The sequence below is a fragment of the Eretmochelys imbricata genome, chromosome 5 (genome assembly GCF_965152235.1).
Source record: "Eretmochelys imbricata isolate rEreImb1 chromosome 5, rEreImb1.hap1, whole genome shotgun sequence".
Classification (NCBI taxonomy): domain Eukaryota; kingdom Metazoa; phylum Chordata; order Testudines; family Cheloniidae; genus Eretmochelys; species Eretmochelys imbricata.
In genome coordinates this window covers 15,708,660-15,730,173 of record NC_135576.1, presented here as the reverse complement: position 1 = coordinate 15,730,173, position 21,514 = coordinate 15,708,660, and positions in this window count along the sequence as shown.

The following is a 21,514-nucleotide window of genomic DNA, read 5'->3' as shown; positions in this document are numbered from 1 at the left end:
GCTATCTCCTGGAGGTTTGGTGAAGCCAGGCCACAATCATCCGTGGCATTATCCTCTGTTGAAGGCCCAGTTTGATCTCTGCCAACCTGTCTTTGCTGAAGGTAACCCCCTCTCACATTTCTCCTAATCTGTTTTTTATGCAGCATCATTCAGGTTTAATATCCCCACTGATATTTAGATGCAGTAAAAGTGATCAAGGAGGATAAATTGCAGCTAGATGGCCAGCTAAACTGTCGGGCCCCTAAGTGTTCTGTTAGCTACAAATTTACTTTACCACAGCACATAATCCTTAAATGAATGCCTCTAATTGTGAATAGATATTTACAACAGACCCTGCCAGGGATCTGAAAACCTGTAATGGGCCTCATGTCCACCACTAAATCCCCCGGCATCTGTTCGGTGTTCTTATCAAGCACATGCTCCCCTGGTGCAGTGTTCAGGCCCACTGTAGCCCTAAGAGCTGCAGTCTAAAGAGTAAATCCATGCATTCCTGGAAAATGTTAATTCTCATTCATGTTGTCAGACAGTGAGGAGAGTTACAGGGTGTACTTGCCTCCAGGCATCTCTGTCAGCTGTAGCTCACGAAAGCTTATGCTCAAATAAATTGGTTAGTCTCTAAGGTGCCACAAGTACTCCTTTTCTTTCTGTCAGCAGTGAGATTTTCAGAATGCTTTGAACTGAATCCACCCCCTCTTCCCCTGTGGCAAGTTGCTAGTCTGTGGTGGGCTGACCCTTAACCAAAGACAGGCTCTTTGCCTGTGACCCCTGCTCCCGCTGGCCTTCTTAACCAGTGCAGGCCAAGCTAGATCCTTATTTTTAGTTGCTTTCTCCCCAAGACCTCTGACTTGCCTTAATGTTCAGATTGCTCTTGACTCACAGTGTTCTTCCAAAGTGTCTCAGGTAAGAGTTTCCTCTTTCTAGCTACTATGTTTCCAGGCAGGTGTCTGCTTGCTATTGCTCCTCTCTAACACCAGTTCTTTGTCTCAAAGACCCCTAGTACTGACTTGGTCCTTACAGTTGCACTCACCCTTTGAAGGTGTGGGGAAGAGGGATGAATACAAAATGGTGTTTTTCTGGCTTCTGTATCTTCACTTTTCTCCTCATCCAGTAACAGTAATTTTCTTAAAGAAAAATATTTCTTTTCCTTCCCAGTTTTCTAAGTGCACCAGCTGCCTTTCCCATCCCTGCAGAAATTCTGATACCCTGCTACTTATCTACATATGTTTATAGCTCCCTTGAACTAGACTGGCCCTCTCACTCTCTTCCTCCAGATCTCTGGGGATGATTTGCCCAGTCCCTGAGGAGAGTGTGTGTGAGTGCCAATGAAACCTTTGGGTGGGGTAGAGTTTACTTCACTGCCCTTCTCCAGGGCCTAAAAACCCCCAACTCCCACAGAAAAGCACAGAGAGACCCACAGTTCAGTCACTGGGGATTTTCAGCAAGGATTGCACAGGGTCAGCCTCCCACAACCAAGTCCAAAAGGAACAAAATAAATTTACTGAATTATTAAATACCAACTTTATCAAATGGTATAATGATAAAGAAACATAATAACTTAATATCTATAACATAACATGGCTACTTTATAATCCACATCTATTACCTTCATTGATATATAAACATAAATAAAGAACACAAAATTAAATCTAAACAGGTCAGTCCGCACAGAAACACAGTGAGAAGTAACTGAGTTCCCAAAATCTTAGGTTGAGTTCACCTAAGTCTCAGTTACAGTCTTTGATCACCAAAATCTATACAGGCTGCTGGTCAAAAGAACTGCAACCAGAGGAACTGATGTCCTGAGTTCTTGCCGGGTGCTTGATTCCCACTCCACCCCAGGCCCCAACCCCACTGCGCCCCTTCCCCCAAAACCCCCACCCCACCCCTTCCTGCCCCATTCTGCCCCTCCCCCCACCTCTTCCTGCCTCACTCCTCTCCCTCCCCTCCCAGTGCCTCCTGCATGCCGCTAAACAGCTAATCGCACTGGATGGGAGGTGCTGGGAGGTATGGGGAGGAGCTGATCTGTGGGGCTGCCAGTGGGCACTGAGCACCCACTTTTTTTTTTCTGGAGCACTCGCAGACTCGGCGCCCATGACTGCAATAGTAATTTCCCTCCACCTGCTTGTAGAAATCTTAAGCTGGAATCCATACAGACTCTTCCTCCTTCTCTGCTGAAATCACTCTGTTAGCTAGTCAGCTAACTAATTAGCCAATTACTCAGTTTAAATATATAGATTATTTTTTAAAAAACCCCTGTAACAAGAAAAATACGAAACTGAGAATAGCAAAATATAAATGACTCTTTGCACACCATCACATCTTAAATAAGAGAAGAGTTGGTGAATCATACTGGCTGAGACCATTTAACTAAAATGGTTTGGCTAAAATCAAGCACCATTCCAAGTGTACAATTAAAATTAAATAGAAGAAATTAGTTTTCCCTCCCAATTTCCTCTTTCCATAACTAACAGTGCAAGAGCTTCCCTGTTGGAGAGTTAACAACATCACTAAACCGCTGCAAAATGTTTCAGAGCTAGGGAAAACAGCCTGCTTTCTGCTCCTCTGGTTCAGCTTCTCCTAACCCACGCGGGGCACATGGCCTTTTGTGAAGAAGCTCCCATGACTACTTGCTCTCATGGAGTCTGAGTCCAGCTGCAGGGAACCTATTGAGCATACCCAGAACTACCACCCCCGATCCAGAAACTTCTGGGTGTGGAGTGCTAATTGTACGTCAGCCTAGCACAGCGGTTTTCAATTTGTGGTTCGTGGACCCCTGGAGTTCTGCAGACTGCGTCTAAGGTGTCCACGAAAGGTGACTACGAAAATAGTTTCAGACCCCAGAAAAGGCATGCTGTTTTGTCTGATCAGTCAAAAGTATGTGAATATCCCCACCTACTGGTCAAAACCCAGAAGTGTTCTCGTGACTGAAGCAGCCCACAGTTTAGCACCCTTTCTCATGGTGCATCAAATGCCATGCCGAGCACATGCAACATTGGTAGCTGAATTCTGTTCACTTCGTTTTCAGTCGAAGGCTTCTATGGTAGGGGTCCACGGGCCAGAGGTTGAATTTCCAAAGGGATCCGCACCTCCATTTGAAATTTTCTGGAAATGGAAAAGGCTGATAACCAATGGCCGAGCAACAATCACTCAGGGCAGGTCTACACAACAGCTGGGATGATGCTCTGAGATCGATCCACTGGCGGTCGATTTAGCCGGTCTATAAAAGACCCAACAAATCGACTGCAGATCGCTCTCCAGTCGACCCCTGTAATCTACCCCTGATGAGAAGAATAAGGTTAGTCGACAGGAGATTTTCTCCCATCGACACCCCGCCCCCCAGTGTAGACAGCATCACAGAACCAGACACAATGACAGCACAAGGGACCATTATCAGCTTTCTTTACTCCACATTTAGCATCAGGAAGAGATACCCGTAAAAACATTAGAGTTTTTATTTTTAAATCCCTCGCCAATGCATCTACATTAGCAACTTCTTCCCCACTGATAGGAAATACTGGGATATATTCTGCTTCATGACAGGTCATTGGCCTGCATGTTATAATACAAGAAATAGTCTTGGCCTGAATAGGCACAGAACTGTGTGATGATAAATCAATATATTCACATAGCTGGAGTTGCGTAGCGTAGGTCGACTTACCGCGGTAGTGTAGCCATAGCCTCAGACACAACTGATTCCCATCCCTCCTTCTCTATAGAGCTCTTAAAGAGATACCTACCTATTAGGCACATGGGTTACACCATCAAAATGAACATTCAGATTGAGGCTCAAAACAGACTGCAGTACATTGTTCAAATGAGCATTCACTTGCCCTGGTTTTGTGGCTATCAGGCATACCATTTGATGATGGGGTACATTTCCTAAGAGGATGACATGAATTCCATGGAGTTTGGAAAGGTGGAATTAAATAGAGGAAGAGGATTTATAAAACCTGCTATTCCTGTCTGCCTCCTCAGCTTTTGTAATAGGCTCAGACAGTCCACACTGAGCTCTGAGTGTTGGGAAGTGAGATTCGCTGCTCCCCGATGAAGTCACTAAGAGCTGAAATCACAAAAGACCTGAATTAAGCAGTGGAACATCAAACATGGCATTGCAGAAGGGGCAGTGAGTGTCCAACCGCAGCAGCATGTGACCAACAGTGATAGAGAAGAGCAGCGGCAGCATGCCACCAGTGGCAGCAGAGAAAAGCAGCGGGGGCAGCAACAACCAGCCAGTTGCAGAGGCACACAGCAACCACAGACATTGCTCGATGCCCCCGCCTCCCCCAACTGGGGAGGGAGGTGAACGCCTGTGAACCCTGGATCTTCGCTAACCAATGTAAGTGGGGTGCAGCGGAGGGAGAGGGGAGTGATGTGTTAAAGGGACATTCATTCTTTGGACTTTCCCATCACAGGGTGAGAAACTAGGCAAAGGGCACTGCCCAGCGCACTGTGGGGTTGGGTTTTTGCTTATGGTTACATACTTTTGAATGAGGTTGTGATGTTTTCCCAAACGAATGCTTGGTTCCTTTTATTAAAAGTTCTCTTTTGTTACCACAGACTCAGTGCTTGCGAGTGGGGAAATATTGCCTGTTAGAGGCACCCAGGGTGGTGTCAAGTGTTCCCAGATTACTGGGTCGGGGCTCGAACTGGTTCTGTTTTTTATTGCTAAGAGGAACCCCTAGATATTGAACCTGTCCCTTGTTGCTGCCGACTCCACCTGGCAGAAGGGTCACACTGGATTAATACACTCCCTGTCATCCATATTAGAGGATATGTGTCGATATTTTAAGCTACAAATGAGCTTAACATGGTGTCTTCTATTTCAATAAGAGCAAGACAGAGAGGTATAAATTCAGCTCTTGGAAATACACAGTCCAAGCCTGTACTACATGCCAGCTCCTCTCTCAAATGACTATCTTGTTCTTCTGAATTCCAGCGTTCCTTTGATATATATAAAATATGTCTTTAATTGTTAGGGTTGCAAAGAGAACCTCAAAATGTGAACCAAGGATAAACTAATGCAGAGATGTCTACTGGACCGTGAAGATTGCCTGGAACAATACCTCTGACAGGTGCGAACTCTCCCATTCTTCTCAGTAAAGTCTTAACGCAGACATTAGTTTACAATGGTGACATTTTAAATTATTTCATTTCTCACAGATTTGCACAATTTGCTCCAACTCTCGTTTTGTTGCCACAAGTAGGTGGTATTTAGGAGAAACCATCAATTCCCTCCCCACCCCCCAGTTAACGTGGAGCTTGATAGAGGCCAGTATGGACACATTCAACCTCACTGAAGATAAGCCAGTGACATTCAGAGAACACGCATTATCTTATCTTAAGCATCTGCCTAATATACTGTGAGCGGCATCTCATGCTAACAACTCATTTGGGCGGAGCTTAGAAGAGCCTCACCACCTTTCCCCGCCCCCCAGCCTGACCCCTGGATGTACAATCGAAAGTTAATATAAACAAATCTACACGCTAATTGCATGTGAAATGTGAAGAACCTGTTGTTATGTGCAGGAAGAAAAGAATCAGGAAGGATCTGAAAATGGTACCCCACCGTAGAACTCTTGTTTGCACTCTGGCTGTTTACCATTTATTGCTTAACTTTTATCCTCTTAATTACTCACTCCCTTTATCAGTGGCTTGTGTGTGAATAGAATATGGATATTATTAAAATGAGCAAGTTTACTGTAAGGGCCTGGGGTATGTATTATTAATTATTTATGTGTGTTTCCCCGCTTGCCAGATATTCAAGAAGGCTCAGTCTGTGCCCCAAGAAGCTCACAGCCCAAGGACAGGCAGGCAGACAAGTAGATAGAGGTCAGGGTAGGGGAGCAATGAAAGGAATTTTCTATACAAATCAGTAACAGGCAGCACAGCAGAAGTGGGTTCTTAAGAAGTTAAAAGCAGGAGCGAATAGGGGCCTGGTGGATGAGTTCAGAGAAGTCATAGTGTTCAATTCCCAGAGGCCCGCTGGGTCACCTTGCGTATGGCACTTCACCTCCTTGTGTCTGTCTCCACATCTGTAAACCGGGGATAATTACACTGACAGGTGAGATCTACTGATGAAAAGTGCTATAAGAGAGTTATTGTTATTATTCTAATGTGGGGTCATGTGGAAGCAAGCATAGATGGACTATAAGGTGGATAGAAAGCTGGCTAGATTGTCAGCCTCAACCGATAGTGATCAACGGCTTGATATCTAGTTGGCAGCCGGTATTAAACGGAGTGCCCCAGGGGTTGGTGGTGAAACACTAGAATGGGTTACCTAGGGAGGTGGTGGGATTTCCATCCTTAGAGGTTTTTAAGGCCTGGCTTGACAAAGCCCTGGCTGGGATGATTTAGTTGAGTTGGTCCTGCTTTGAGCAGGGGGTTGGACTAGATGACCTCCTGAGGTCTCTTCCAACCCTGATATTCTATGATTCTATGATTGCCTATATTTGTATGCTTGTCTGTCTGTCTTTCAAGCAGAGTGGAGGGGCTGGAGAGGGGGAAGGAGGGAACGTTGTGAAAGTTATCTAAGGAGGACAAATAAATAAGGATAGATGATTTGAAGGAGGTGACTAGTAGTTTATATTTCATGCAACAGCAGATGGGGAGCCAGCGGTGGCTGGGATTCAAAATAGGGGAGTGACGTGATCAAGTCAATAAGCAAATAAAATGACTTTAGAGCTGCATTTTGTGTGGACTGAAGTGGAACTGTGTGTGTGTTTTGGAGAAGAGAATGTGGCAGCAGTCAGGGCAGGCTACAACGAGGGCCTGGACAAGGGATTTGGCTGTGGGGATGGAAAGAAAACACAAATCTTGGAGATGTTGCAGAGAAAGAAATAGCTGAACTTGGACATGGCATGGATGGGGCCAGGGAAAGGGATCACCTCCAGCTGCCAGCCTGAATGACAGGCAGAAAGGGTAGTGTCCACAATGATGAAGAAGAGGGGAAGTGGAGAAGGTTTGAGAGGGAAGCTCAGGAGTTTGGTTATGTGCATGCTCAGTCTAATATTACAGCAGGAGGAGACCACTGAGCCAGAGAGTGAATGACTCTGTAGCCCACTGGTTAGGGAGGTGAGAGACCCTGGGTCCAGTCACTCTGCTCCAGCCACGCTTTCATTACTTATTCACAGTGGAACAGCTTCAACAGGAGAGACTGAGGGAGTCCCACATCAGAATATCCCATATTCTTGTGATCAGAGTACTGTCTTTAAAATCCTTTCTCTCCTTCTGGCAGAGAGGGGAATTGAACTTGGGTCTCCCACCTCTCAGGCAAGTGTTCTAACCAGGGGCTAAAAGTTATAAGGTTAGCATTGGTGGCACCACCATTGTGTGTGGAGCAAGGCACAGACTTAATTCAATCCTGCAAGAAGTGGCTCAGGAACCTAAACTGCCTGCAGGCAGCGGGTTCCCATTCGTGGATTGCTAAGCACAGATGGGCTACCAGGAGGTGCCTGACTTAGCCATCTCCATCTCCATGAGCGGGGAGGAGCAGGGCTCAGCACATACCCCTGTTGGCTGGCTTAGGTGTCTCCCTGCTTTGTGTGCTGGCTTTTGTGGATCACATTCTAAGGTGCCTATCACTGCCATTCATTGTACACGGAGCCTCATCGCTTAGCTCAGGCTTTGTGACTTGCACAGGTGTTTCTGTGATTTTTTTCTAGACACCTAAGACGTTGGCTCAGCGTTGCAGCACCTAAGGCCCCTTGTGGTTATAGGCCCATGTAAGTCCCTGATATGTAACTTATATCTGCGGCTCTCAAATTGCATTGATAGCCTTAATTGAATAAACTTTCCAGCATTCCTAGAAATTAGCATTGTCCACATTTTATAGAAGAGGCAATTGAGACACCGGGAGATCCAGGTTACATTTTCAAAAGCTGCTTCTCATTTTCAAATGACTCTCACATTTTTCAGAGCTCAAAATAAGACACTTAGAGGCTGATTTTCAGAGGAGCTGAATACCATACCTCTTTTTTTGTTTTTGTTTGCTTATCTGTAGGTTTGTCCCATTTACAAAGGACTGTGATTCCAAATATCTTGACAACAAGCTGTAAGGACCTGCCTGTGGCAATCTTGTCTGGAACTACCCTCACCTTGAGCCAACTGTTAGATACGTGTACAGCTCTATTGTAGCAAATATGTATACATGATTTACAGTTTAATACCCTGAGAGAGTCACAAAAGTCTAGCTATAAATCCGCATTTGAGATCACCTATGTGACCTGGGAAAAGCCATTTAGGCTGAAATTTAACAAATGCCCACCAATTTGGGAGCCTCCATTTTAGAAAGTCCAACTAGGACTTGCCTGTCAAAGGTGTAGAGCAACCTGAGCTCCAGTTGAAGCTGATGGACGATGGAGGTGATCAATGCCTCTGAGAACTGGATAATAGGTATTTCAAACTGGACCCCCAAATATTTAAGTGCCAAAAGTTAGTGGGAGTTTCTGAAAATATGGGCTGCTGCCTCTCTCTGCCTCAATTTCCTCATCCATAGAATGGGGATGATAATAATTCCCCACTGTGAGGATTAATTCATCAGCACTTGCAAATTACTTTGAGATCCTGCAGAGAGACTGTGCTTAGATGCCAAGGTACAAGGCACTTGATAAAGATAGGTGGATGGAGTGGTAGGTGGATGAAATGCACTCTAGAAGTTCACATTGTCGCTATTAACATACAGCCATTCAACTTTCTCTTCTTTTATTCTGAAGCTTTTAATTTATTTATTATCACTTGCAATTTATAAAAGAAATTATTCCCGAAAAGTTATTATCCTTGCTCCATCTCTCAGATTGGTTTATTTTATCCTGTTGAAACACTTTCCCAGTCTATTTTTATTCTCATCCTAATCTGCCACCTAGCTGCTGCTCTCTGATTTGCTCCTTATTCTTTTCTCACTCTTAAAGTTCAGTTGTTTCCTATTGTAAATAGAAGTGACCTTGAGCCAGTAGTTAATAAAACTAGAATGAATGTGGCATTGCTACAATAACCAGGCATATGCATACAAAACACAAGGCACCATGAATGTCTTCAACTCAGTCATGGTTATGTCTGATTTCGTTCATTAAGAAGTTTGGCACACAAGTGTGTTGCACACTGAGATGTAAACAGCTGGCATGTCTGAATTGACCTGTAGGGTTTAAGTATTTCTTGTAGTTAGGGAAGACATCTCTTTCTTAGTACAAACAAGTCTGTCAGGAGCTAGTCTCCACACAAGCTCTCCAAAATACTGCTATTGCAAGATAGCTCCTGCTTTTCATACACATGTTCCTGTATACATGGTGTCTATGCATACACAAGGCATGTTGCTTCTAAAAGGCTGTCTCAAATTATTCACATTCAGCATGCTTCCCACCAACATTACTGGAGCAAATTTGTTTTACATTGAAACTCTCGTCTGTGTATTCTGTCATCTACTGTGTTTTATTTACATATATGATCACAACCTAAGCTTTAGACATACATAATTTTATGTAGCACTCCAGTGTGTAGTAAACTTTACTTTCACTTTTTGTTCCATGGTATAAAATGATTTATATAAAAGTCACACTGGTGCGGTATACAGCTGTTGTCCTACAGTCTGCAAAACACACCAGTCTAACCTTCAAATGATGTGTGGATCAGTAGTTCTCAACCAGGGGTCCGGGGCCACCTACAGGGCCTCAAGCAGGTTTCAGGGGGGCCTCTAAGCAGCACCAGCATTAGACTCGCTGCGGCCCAGGTCAGAAAGCCGAAGCCCCATCGCCTGGGGCTGAAGCCCAGGTCCCTGAGTCCCACCACCTGGGGCTGAAGCTGAAGCCTGAGCAATGTAGCTTCGTGGGGGCCCCTGTGGCATGGGGCCTGTCATAAATATAAAGGGAAGGGTAAACCCCTTTAAAATCTCTTCTGGCCAGAGGAAAAATCCTCTCACCTGTAAAGGGTTAAGAAGCTAGGATAACCTCACTGGCACCTGACCAAAATGACCAATGAGGAGACAAGATACTTTCAAAAGCTGCGGGGAGGGAAAAACAAAGGATCTGCCTGTGTGATGCTTTTGCCGAGGACAGAACAGGAATGGAGTCTTAGAATTTAGTAAGTAATCTAGCTAGATATGCGTTAGATTATGATTTCTTTAAATGGCTGAGAAATTAAGCTGTGCTGAATAGAATGGATATTCCTGTCTGTGTGTCTTTTTGTAACTTAAGGTTTTGCCTAGAGGGATTCTCTATGGTTTGAATCTAATTACCCTGTAAGGTATTTACCATCCTGATTTTACAGAGGTAATTCTTTTTATTGTGACTTCTTTTTTACTGTTTCTTCTATTAAAATTCTTCTTGTAAGACCTGAATGCTTTTTTCATTGTTCTTAAGATCCAAGGGTTAGGGTCTGTGGTCACCTATACAAATTGGTGAGGATTTTTACCAAACCTTCCCCAGGAAGTGGGGTGCAAGGGTTGGGAGGATTTTGGGGGGAAAGACATTTCCAAACAACGCTTTCCTAATAAAATAAACCCAGATAAACGTTTGGTGGTGCCAGTGGAAGACCAGGGGCAAAGGGTAAAATAGTTTGTACCTTGGGGAAGTTTTAACCTAAGCTGGTAAAAGTAAGCTTAGAAGGTTTTCATGCAGGTCCCCACATCTGTACCCTAGAGTTCAGAGTTGGGAAGGAACCTTGACAGGGCCCAGGCAATTGCCCTGCTTGCTACCCCTTAACGCCAGCCCTGGCTTTTATATGCAGAAAACCAGTTGTTGTGGCACAGGTGGGCCGTGGAGTTTTTATAGCATGTTGGGGGGACCTTAGAAAGAAAAAGGTTGGGAACCTCTGGTGTAGATAGTTGATTTTATAGGGCTACTAACCAGCTCCACCTAGTGGCTTCTGTTTTTTTTTTTCAAGGGTTTTGCATTTGCAGTGTGGGTGATCTGCTGTGGCTCAAGGACACGGTATAACCATTAATGAAGGGGAGGAAAGCAAAGAACACAAGTTCTGTTACTTTGGTATATTTCCTTTCATACACTTTCCCCTGTATGTCGGGAGTGAAGGCATACTTAGGGCTGACAGAAGCCTGCTGTGGCTCTTAAGAGTTTGTTCTGATAACAGTTAACAGAATAAGCATAAGTAGAACTGTGCATGTGTAAGAAATTGCAGAGTAAAAAAGAAAAGATAAAGTAATTAAAAAGCTAGAAAAGACTGGTTTGAACTAACACAAAACCTGAACTGATGGGGGAAAAGAGTTAACATGGAAAGGAGATACTAATACCTATGTATAAGAAAAGATAACAAAGACATAAATAAGTTTGTGTAACAAAGGAAGGTTGAACCTGTATTGTCTGGTGCTGGAAGCGACTGTGATGAGATTGTCCCGTTGAGTTCCCACTTGGGGGCAACTGATCACTACCTGCTGAGTGTTTTGCCTTAATAAAATTTGTTCGACCCACCTGCTGAGTGAGTGCTCTTTTCCCCATGTGGAACGTCCGGTCTGTCCCCGGACCCCGCCCCTCCCTGCCAACACTTACCATGCTTTGGGTGTTCGCAGAGATGTGTGCTTGCCAAGGGTCAATGAGAAAGTGATTGTTATGTTGCAAAAGGTGTATTTTACTGAAATGTTTCAATGCTGTGCGTGAATTTAACAATCAGCTTCTGAGCATTGTTCCTTGTGTTTCGGCAGATGTGGCCTTCAGGAACACCCCCACACACCAGCTGAGCGTCTCCACCAGATAAGAAATCTCCCAAGATGGTGCAAAGAAGATATGTTCCGGGAGATACTGCACTTCTCCAATGCAGAGAAAAGGGAACACAAGTAGTGGAGGGAAGCCGAAAGGCAGGACAGAAAAGAAAATCAGGAGTTTGTTAAGGACGCTACTGAGCGGATGATTAAAGTCATGGAGGAGAAAATGCAGATGCTGAAGTCCTTAATAATGCTGCAGACTGAGCAGGTCTGTGCCCGCACTCCCCTGCAGCATATTCAAAACTCTTTTCCATGCCTCCCCTCAACTCTGCCCGTACAGTCTTTCCGCTTTCTGAGACTTCTTGGTTTCCCTTTCACTGCACCCCCTTGGACAACTTGCAAAATGATAGCTGGACCTACACACAGCTGTGAAAGTCTGCCCTTCCCTGGTACCTCCTTTCCCACCAAGCATCTTTGTGTGTTTATGTGTGTTGTTTCTTGTGTAATAAAAGCAAAGTTTTTGAATGGTAACTCATTTTTATTTGCAAAAAGAAAAGGAGTACTTGTGGCACCTTAGAGACTAACCAATTTATTTGAGCATGAGCTTTCGTGAGCTACAGCTCACTTCATCGGATGCATACCGATGAAGCTGTAGCTCACGAAAGCTCATGCTCAAATAAATTGGTTAGTCTCTAAGGTGCCACAAGTACTCCTTTTCTTTTTGCGAATACAGACTAACACGGCTGTTACTCTGAAACCTGTCATGTTTATTTGTTTCCTACAAATAGAGATAGCAGGCACTACCAATACATACACAGGCAGTTTAATCATCAGCTTACTGGAATGTAAGGCCCCAAATTTCACCATTGCTTCCTAGGAAAATTACATGTAATGTAACATTGCAGCACCAATCACAGAGATATACATTACTGGTTCTCATTTTCAAAGTGTTGCCTGAAAGCCTCCCTGATTCAAATTGCCCCCCTCTGGGCCCTTCTGATAGCCCTGGTATCTGGCTTCTCAAAATAAGCAGCCAAGTGGTCTGCCTCAATACTCCCCCCCTGAGCAAACCTTTCACCCCTAGCATCACAGAGATTATGCAACGTACATCACATGGCTATGACCATGGGAATATTATCCTCATTAAGGTCTAACCTGCCATAAAGGCCTCGCCAGCGCTCCTTTAATCTGCCAAAGGCACATTCCACTGCCATCCAGTAGCAGTTTGGAGTCACCATCTTCCACGCAGTGATTGCCACATGCTTCTCTACTGATAGTGCAGCTCTCATTCTGGTGTCCTTGCGCCACAGTGCTGGGGCAAGCTCCGCACACAATTCCAGAAAGGTGGCTTTCTGCATCCAAAAGTTCTGTAGCCACTGCTCGTCATCCCACACCTGCATGACAATACAATCCCACCATTCAGTGCCTGTTTCCCGAGCCCAAAAGCAATGGTCTATCCTATGCATCTGTTCTCTGAATGCCAAAAGCAATATAAAGTTGCTCCTATCCATATCACACAGCATGTCAGGCAACTGGGAGTCTTATTCAGTTAGGAACTTTGTGATTAACTGCATTGCCATCCGTGATGTCTTCATGACAGTTAACAGAGCATAGGAGAGCAGTGCGAGATCCATCCCTTCTCACAAAGATGCCGGGGTGCACAGCAAAGAACGGCCATTGAAAAATGCTGTGAAAGAAATCCAGAAGCCCATGAAGTGCTGAGACAGAAAGCAATGCATCACGGGACACCGAGCCCAGTTCCAAGATGCACTGCGATCTGTTCTGCCTTCCCACAACACGTAGCAACAGAAGGTGTTGAGATGGATAGGTACCCAGAGTAAATTGCTCACACTGTTGATGATAGTGCCCCAACTGTGGACGCACTCTGCCAACACAGGGAGCGAGTGTGAACATGACTTTCCAATTTTTATTATGCCAATTTTTGAGTGTCAGTGTCACTTTTGTCGACAAAACTTGGTAGTGTAGAGAAGGTCTGACTCTTTTTTGTTTATTCTCTGGTTACGAATAATCCAGCTCATGATGATACAGGCTACCCACATCTTATTATAGATGGGCTCCTTCCAGAGGTGAGGGAGGTAGTTAAAATGGTGTGTACTGGTCTCCACTCACGGTTTGGTTGGGAAGTGTGGCCTAGGAGTCATGGCCACAACCCCAGACTGCCAAAGGGGTTGTGGGGAGGGGAGCCCAGGCCCTCCCACTCCACCGGGCTCCGGCCCAGGGCTCTTTCAGCTACCAGTAACCTGGCAACCAAGACTACTTAGGGCTGTCCTCCCTGGGCCTCTTCCTCTCGTCTCCCCTTCTGGGGTCATCTCAGTCCCAGGCCTTCGACTGGTGGGAAAATCCAAATCAAAAGGAAGCAAGAGGGAGTCACCACTGTCCAGGGCCACAGGATACTTCCCTCTCTGCTTGTCTCTGCAGAGGGTCCTCCCTTCCCTCATGGAGGGCCCCTTTGGGCAGCTGTGTCAGAGCGGTGCGGTGCGGTTTGGTTTGACTTGGCTTGGCTTGGCTTGGCTTGGCTTGGCTTGGCTCGGCTTGGCTCGGCTCGGCTCACCTTCAGAGCTGCTTGCCAACTGAGTAATATGCTGCCTTTTAATTCCTCCAGCAGATGGAGTATTTGCTGCAGATGTGGTGGGGCGGGGCTGGCTGAGCCCAAAATGAGCCCTCAAGCTCTTGTTTCTCAGTGTGGGGTTTGTACACCCCATCATGTGGTGTTTGATACAGGTTGTACTAATGTTCAGATTTTGGTTGTAAAAGCAAAATATGCTGTTTTGCCATGCCCTAGAATGGGGCCCGAGTGGATGAGACTAAAGCTCTGAGGGTTGAAAGTGCCCAGGAACCCAATGAGAGTAACGCGGAAGCCCATGGGTATTGGAGAGGGCATGGACAAGGGAAAGGTGGTAGCCGTGAGTGCCCATGGATTCCCTTTACGGAAGAGAGGTGTAATGAGGAACAGGAGGAGGAGGTGCAGAGGCTTCAGGAACTGACCTTGGGAGCAGGGAGCAGTTTGCTGGCTGGAACTGTTTCCTCCACCCCCAAATAGGGATAGCAAGGCAGCCTCCTCCCACTCATCCAGGAATCTTACCTACGTTACCTTGAATGTGTGGGGATGCCCCATGGTGTCATCCGTTATCAAAGGCATTCATAAGCCAGCTTTGCTTGATAGTGGGGTGTCTCTCTTCAATGCCTAGAATTCAGGCAGGGGATGTCACACACCAGGGTATTACCATGACTGGAGTGATAGGGCAAGGAACCAAACACTGGCTTACTAAGCCCTTAAATGTAATTATAGAGAGTTTTTCTGCTACTCATGTTTTTGTTGTTACCAGATTTGCCCGTTACTTTGGGGTACACTCATTTATTAGGGTTACTTTTCTCGGGGTGGGGGGCGGGTCTGTAATTCTATCAATGTACTGCTCGTGTCACTTGTGTTCTCATACGGAGCTTTACTCCTCCCTTCTGCAAGTTCTCGCCCAATGGAGCTATCCTGCAGGACCTAGGTTCCCCAGGGCTGGGTTCTTCCAGCCACAGAATCAGATGAACACACACACATTAACTGAACGTGTCTGAGAGGACCGGGTTAATCAGCACTCCCAACCTGACCCCTTCTATGTCCCTGGACTTAGTAGGCTGGATCGAGCAGCACTTCCAAGCTGTCACCCTCATATGCCATGGGCACCGCACCAGAATAGAGTACACCTGAGCAGGCTGGATTGAGCAGCACTTTCAATCTGCCACCCTCATATGTCCCAGGTTCAGCACATCCCTATCCCCGCTTTCATGTTACAATTGTTCTGGTAGTAACCCACTTGATGAGCAAACCCCACCGGATCTTTGGGTGCTGCAGGGATCTTTAGCTTAGGTATGAGGAGCGTTGCTGCAGAGAGAGCGAGAGAGAGAAGCAACCAGCTTAACCATGAAAGTTATTTATTGCCAGGTAATAACCATACAAGGGGAGCCAAACAAACAAAACAATTAAAATGTTAAATCTAACTTAAATTTAATTACAAAAGTCAGCTTTAGAAAACTATAACTGATCACACAAGACAGGGTCAGAAGGCTATACCTAGAGAGTTAGGTTCTCACCACTTTGTGAAGCTTGAATCGATCGGGGGTCCCAGGTAGTGGTGGTAGCTGAGGGTCTGGAGTGCTGGAGACAGGCAGAGCCCCCAGCACGATCAGTCAGGACAAGATGAAGTCCCAGTGAAATCGAGGCAGATTTTGGATCCAGGCATCAGAACACTTACTTGAGCATGGGTAGGGGTTTTTGTAGGGAAAGAACAATGGTTCAAGGGAGAACACTAGTATTGTTTGTGGGTAAACTAATTGCTGAAGGGAGTATACCAAAGTTGTTTTGTTCAGGCTAGACAATGGGAACTGATCATTCCTGCCTATGGGCGGTGTTCCTTCGAGGGAGCTCACAATGCAATTAGGCAGCTTCAGTATTTTGGATACCAATAAAGGATGTATTACTAGAATTGGTCTAATAACTACTGAGCTGAGAGTGTGGGTTCATTAACATTTGGAGCAGAGATTCCCCATCATGCAGTGCTTCCCTGCTTTTCTGGTCCCAGAGTTCAGTGCAGTTCTTGCCTTGGAAGCTCTGTTCTCCATTGGTATGGTAATAGAGATGCCTCCCTGTCCCATCTTTGATGCAAATGAGGCTAGGGGAGTTTCCTTAATCCTGTCACCCTTGTCGCAGGGGTTTAGGTGTGTCTTCCACTGCCTTTTCATTGCTTTTTGTAAGTCTTTCTTCTGATTGGCTTTGGTTCAAGGACTGGCTGGCAGGGGGGAGGTCTTTCATGATTCAGACAAGCTGGGTACAGCACGCTGGTTCTCCAAGACCGCAGAGCTGATAGGTAACATTGTGGCCCATGACTCTCAGCAGACACAGCTACACAATGTGCTGGGCTGAAAAATGAGTATAAAAGGCACAGAGATAGGCTTAAAGGTACTGAATATGTTGGCTGAAAACTGTGTCACACTGGGCGAAAAGGTAAAAAGTTTACAATCTCAGAACTTTGCAGCTCATGAGGTGTTAGGAAATGGCCTGTTTTACAATGACAAACTGAAGCTGAGTGATCTAAGAAAAAGAAATGTGAAGTTAAAAGGAGTTTTTTGCTCAAACTCTAAGAACATTGTAGAGCTTGGAAGGGATGACAATCAGAGGTGGTGCAAGTGTTAAAAGTGTTAAAAAGTGTGTTAAAGAGAATGTTGATGATTTAAGGGGGGGGGAATACCTAAGAAGCTGAAGAAGAAAAATGAATAACACAGCAGCTAACACTGCCTTTCAGAAGAACAGTTTAAGTTTAGGAGCAGAGGTACTGGTATCTAAGTTGGCTGAGACTCAGGAAAGAATAAAGAAGTTAAAGTGGCAGTAAAACAGAATGTTGCTAAAATACAGCAGTTAGATCCCTGGCCAAAAAAAACAAAAACAAAAAACATCACCTTGAAAAATTTGTTCTAAGATGAAATATAAAAATAAAATTGCAATTTAGAAATGTGAGCTGCTTAATTTAGGGGCGGTCCAACAAACAATGACAAAGATATTTTGATGGCCAAGCTTCTGGCAAGGAGCATTAAGTGGGAGATCAAGTACTTGTGCAGTATGTCTCAGATAAAAAGCCCTTTCCAAAAACCAGTTGGGAGGATCCCTCCTGTGTAATGGACAAAGGTAGTCCAGCAGTGTATCCGGTTCAGGTAAAGAATGAAAAAGGGGTGGTGAATTGAGGAATGCATGGTGTGCAGGTGAAACCGTATAGAGGGGAGGACAGAAGTGAATAGACTGCTGTAAAAAGAGGGAAATGAGAATATTTGTTATCTTTTTCAGGTGTTCATCACCATGAGAGGCATAAAATGAATTACACTGGGGTCCGTGGAATTCGTGATGCAGCAGAGGAACAAGGCAGTGACAGTGCATGAGGTGGGAAATGCCACCCTAGTGTTATGATTCCCAGGTTATCATGAAGGAAAGCCTACAGTGTTCTGGTACAGACTGGACCCCAGCCAAGGTGGAGGATCCTGCAGCACAAGCAGCTCTAAGGAGCAGGGACTTGGACTAGGGGACCTAGGGGGACCTAGAGAGACCAGTGGGTTTTAAATGGGACAGTAGTGGCTAACCTAACCATCCATAGCACACAGTTAACACATGCGGGAAGTATTTTATTTCCAATAATTTATTTTAGCAGATCACTGACCTACCGTGCCAGGAAAGTGATTGAGCCTTTGACCTTCTCTCTGAATGGAAATAAGGACTGGCAGAGTACCACTACCACTCCTGAGCATACTGGAGTAACAATGCCTCCTCCTCCAGAAGTAAAGCAAAATGATGACCCATGCCCAGAAATGGAAGCAGGATCTGACAATGGATTAGTGATAAATCATGACTATCAAATGATGTATAATAATGTACAGTCCCAACTGATACTGTAGAATTGAATTTAATCAATTTGACATTACTACAGCAGCTCTGTCATGCAAAATATGTGCAAGTCTATATGCAAGTGATAGCAAAAGTGGTGCAAAATTGGAGGTGGTGGAGGGGTGGAATTGGAGGAAATTTGGTGGCCTAAGAAGGGAAAGAGTCAAGGGAAGAGAGATAAGAGATATAGAAACAGTACTAGGAGCTAGGGCAGTGGTTGCCAAACTTTTCAGGGTCACGTCCCCCCTTACCGCTGTCCGCATTCCCCCCGCACCAAAACCGGGGCCAGGAGCAAGGCTGTGGCTCCCAAGGTGAGGGGGACAGGGGTAAGTGGGCTGAGGCTGGGGCCACAGCTGGGGGTGGGTCTGGGGCCGGGAATGGAGCCGTGGCCAGGGGCAGAGGCTGGGGGCGGGGGCTTGGCCGGGAGCCAGGGCCGCAGCTGCAGGCGGGGCCAGAGCAGAGTTGGGAGCTAAGGGGGGCTGGGTGGCATTCCCTCCCCACCCCCTGTGGGGGCTGGCCCAGGCCCCAATGCACCCTCTGTATGTTCCTCCGGGCTCTCCTAGCTGGGTGCACCCCACAGTTTGGGGACCTCTGAGTTAAGGGGTTGGGAACATCAACATGGATATCACAGTATTGTGGGAGGAAAATCAGAAAATGAGAGTTCAGTTACAAAATCTGTTAACAAAGTTAAACAAACAACAAAATGAGGATATAGGGGAGGATTGAAAGGGTGTTTGGGATGCTAGGATAACAGAACAGCTGTTTAGGGAAGTGGAAACAGCAATCAGTGTAATGGGGAAAATCAAGAACCATCCTAATATATCAAAGGCAGTTACTGTTTATGGTATGGCAGCTGCTTAATACAGGAACTGCAAGTGGGACTACAGGAAATTTCAAGGTAGGGAAGTGCCTGGGTTTATAACAAATAAGATGCTAGAACAACAGACAAAAATAAAAGGAGTAGATTGGAACAGAGTTAAGCACTACTCAAGGGTCTGTTATGCTGAGACTAGGTGCAAGCTTGATGAACAATAGATCCTTCCTATGGTACTAGCAGTACCAGTGGACACAGGACTAAGTGAGGCATTACGAGTGTGTAGTGTCCAGTCCATATGTATGCTGGAGCCTACCATGGCAGGTTACATCTTAAAGGAATATGTCCCTCATCCTCAGATACTGTTAATGGAAGGTGGGGGAGTCTGGAAAGCCCCAGATACCTCATGTTGTTCCTAGAGGTATGGTACCTGGTTGTGATGTATTGCAAAGTTCATTGCTGTGTGGATTCACCTTGAATAAAAAAACCTGAAATTGCACAGTATGGTTGAGGCAATGGGGCAAGGTCAAACCAAGGTTGCAAAGGCTGAAGAAGGCAAATATTGTGTAACCTATTAGGTCACACACTTCCAGTATAGAACACAAACATATTCTGATGACTGGCCAATGTTCTGCTTAGTTCCAAGAAAGGTTACTCGAATAGGGGACAAGGTAATTTTTTCAGATCCCCAGTATGAGATCCATAATGTATCACCTGATGCCCTTCTGATGGCTGCTGCCCTAAATCGTGTGGTACAACTAAGCTGAGTCAAAAGAAAAGGAGTACTTGTGGCACTTAGAGACTAACCAATTTATTTGAGCATAAGCTTTTGTGAGCTACAGCTCACTTCAAGCTTATGCTCAAATAAATTGGTTAGTCTCTAAGGTGCCACAAGTACTCCTTTTCTTTCTGTGACTACAGACTAACATGGCTGTTACTCTGTAAGCTGAGTCATTCCACTATTGCATTTAAATGTGCAGGCCTTAAGAAGCAGATGTCCAGAACATTTGTTGACCTTAAGACAGGCGAGTTGAAATATTCAAAATGACAGATACACTGGGGAAATGCCCCAGGGTGGAGATTAGCATACAATATTAGGAAACATCCATAGATACACATGATATCATGCAAAGGCATATTTAGGCCCGACAGAAGCCTGCTGTGGATCTTAAGAATCTGTTCTGATAACATTTAACAGTGCAGGCATAAGTAGAACTGCGTATTTGTAAGAAATTGCAGAGTAATCATGTTTGTGAGAAAAAGAAAAGATAAAGTAACTAAAAAGCTAGAAAAGACTGGTTTGAACTAACAGTAAACCTGTACTGACAGAGGAGGAGAGTTAACCTGGAAATGAGAGACTAATATATATGTATAAAAAGATACAGTGTGTGTAACAAAGATTGGTTGAAACTGTATTGTCAGGTGCTGGAGGTGATTGTGATGAGATCATACTGATGAGCGTGCCAATTGTGCATAATTGATCACTATTTGCTGAGTGTTTTGCCTCAATAAAAATTTTTAGACCCATCTTCTGAGTAAGTGAATCTCAATCCAAAACTGTCGGTTTATTATGAATCCAAACTAAGTTGACTCTTTGTTCTCTAGCTGTTCTAAGGACAGGAAATGGCTGATACATGAACTGACGTGCATCCACCCCAAAGTGCTTTGCACTCATATCTGCACCAAGGCTCAGAACTAGGCACCCACCAATAAAGAACTGTTTTCTAATATTTAAATTGCTCTAAAACTCACATGCATTAGGATATTGTCTTGGAAATGTTATGACACAACAGTGCCTTTAGTGGAGTTTGTAATGCAAATTTGGGATCATTTTGTCAAGGAGTTCCTGAGATACAGCACACCTCTCCATCCCTCTCCCACCCCCATCCCCCCAAAATGAGCTGCTTAAAAGGATCTGAAAATTGTATAACTTTTTGCGGGGGAGGGGATGAGATAGGAGAGAAAAGGGCTCTGGGCCTCATAAAGTGTATAGGTTTCAGAGTAGATGTGACGAAGTGCGAATATTCTTAATGTTTTCTCTGAACTCTGTGTGTATGCCTCAGTTTCCCCATGTATTACTCAAGTATCTAGGTAGCGGGATAAGGGGGTGTGATTGTTGCAGAGACCCCCTAGAGGGGAGGTGTGACTGCTGCCTGGGGACAGCGAATGGCTGATACTCTGTATCCTGGCAACTGATGGCCGGGCCCCCTCCTCTGCAAGAATCAACCGAGAACAAAGAAACCAGGTGACCTGTTTGCATAGGAAAGAGACAGCCTGGAGGAGGGGCAGTGGAGATGTCTGAGGCTGGGCTGGTGGAAACTAGTCAGTCTCCTGGTTTGGGACTCAGGGGAGAGAGCCCAGGCCCTGGATCTGCTCCAAGATGTAGTTTACTGAATATTCCTGATTTCTGTGCTAAGATCTGTTCTAGGCTGTGTTCCTGACAGCTAATAAACCGTTCTGTTTTACAGCGTTGGCTGGGAGTCACTTCTGACTGTGAAGTTGGAGTGCATGGCTCCTTTGGGGGCATGTAATGCTTTCCCAGGTGTCCCAACCAGGTGGACTCACTTCAGGGAGCTCACGGTGTGAACAGGGATGCTGAATGCTCCGAGGTCAGACC